The following is a 1,757-nucleotide window of genomic DNA, read 5'->3' as shown; positions in this document are numbered from 1 at the left end:
TTTGTTTTTTCTTTCTTGAGAATTTAAATCGTGCTTAACATTTCACTTTACTTCATCCTTTTTGTACTTCACTCTTGTCTTACTACATCAAATTTCTACTTTCATACGTAGCTGACTATTGGCTCATCCATTTTTTTTTTGTTTTTCCGAATTTATTATGCACACTTTTTATTTTGCGAGTATTCTTCATGTAAATAAGTGTTTTTTGATCTGTCATATTGCAACTAAACCACGCATGACTGAGATGTGTGGGCATATTATAGTGCACACTTTGCACGTGCCAGCGTTTGTCTTTTGTACCTATTCATATGAACGAATCTCAATAATGAAATATCGATAATATAATTAAATTTAAAAGCACCAAACGTCACAGTCACCTTAACACGAGGGTTTCCGCGACAAGAGTGTGCTGTTGTGTTATCACGTATTTACTCATAAAGGTCTTTTCCTTTTCCCTTAGAACTGATAGCTTAAGTGATAAGACAGCATAATGAATAAACTAAACACATTATCATCAAAAGTACACACAGCATTGTTTTAATAGAACACAGTGTCTCATGAATGATGTTTGGAGAAGAAGACAACACAAATGAAATACTGACCAATTTTCTTTATTCTGCGGAAAAATTCCAATGTTTCTTTTACAGGTTCATCAACATAAAAGTGTTTTCTCAGGAATGGAACACTGCAAGGTACAAGGGTGTGCGGATAACAGTGAACTCCTAGTCGTTGAACTTTCAGTCGAGGTAGAAAATGTTTTTGCACGTTCAACATTTAATCAAAGTTTTAGATCAGGAAAGAGAAGGCAGAGCTGAAGCCGAGGTTTCAGCTTTTAGGCTTTCATCAAGAGCATAAAATGTTGGACCCACCTGATTCCTTTGAACTAGATCACAAATGACAGGAAGGGATCTTGTGCAAATTCAGTGAGCCCTCTGGAGGTTGAATGGTCATGGACATACTGACAATGATGTAACTGGAACATTTTATATTATTTCATTTGAGTCTTCATTTAGTCCACAGGGCCACATTGTGCCTAGAGTGTACATTCAATGTACCTCCCTGTTCAGCAGCACCTGATCGGCGTCGTCTGACAGCTGTGTAAAGAAGACGTGGACTGTAACAGACGCAAACGCTCGGATCTGACCTGAAAACAAACTCCTTCTGGTGTGGTGCCATCGCAAACAAACGCAAGCGAGCTGGTTCAACTCGAGGTGCCAGTTGGTTGCACGAGCACAGAAGTCTAAGTTTTAAAATTGGTTTGCTTTAACTCAAATCAATGTGTTTGTGGATTGCAGAGCATAGAAGTGGATAAAAACAACGTCGATTTTCCAAGACTTGAGCGTTTGTTAACTCATTGTTGAACAGTTTTGCTGTTGTTAGCTGACAGTTGCACTGCTTCCTGCATTCTGTAGGCAGGACATCTTTGTGTGACACCTACTTGGTAAGGTACCGCTTTAAATAAGGATCAAATTAATAAATGGATTATAATGTTTAGTTATTACTGAATTTGTTGATTTTACTCGTGTTACAAAGGAAAATATAGCAGGTTTTGTGTTAGGAAAATCTATTCCTTTCTGATAAAATCTTAATAAAATATTTATTTATTCTGGAGAGAGGAGGTTTGAGTTAGTACTATTACTGCCTCCAGCCACTGGCATCTTACCCATCACACACACACACACACACACACACACACACACACACACACACACACACACACACACACACACACACACACACACTCACACTCCATAGCG

Source organism: Aulostomus chinensis, chromosome 23 (genome assembly GCF_037954235.1).
Source record: "Aulostomus chinensis isolate RoL2024-O1b breed Wild chromosome 23, RoL_Achi_v1.0, whole genome shotgun sequence".
Taxonomy (NCBI): domain Eukaryota; kingdom Metazoa; phylum Chordata; class Actinopteri; order Syngnathiformes; family Aulostomidae; genus Aulostomus; species Aulostomus chinensis.
The sequence above is the reverse complement of the archived record's forward strand: the minus strand, read 5'-3'. Positions refer to the sequence as shown.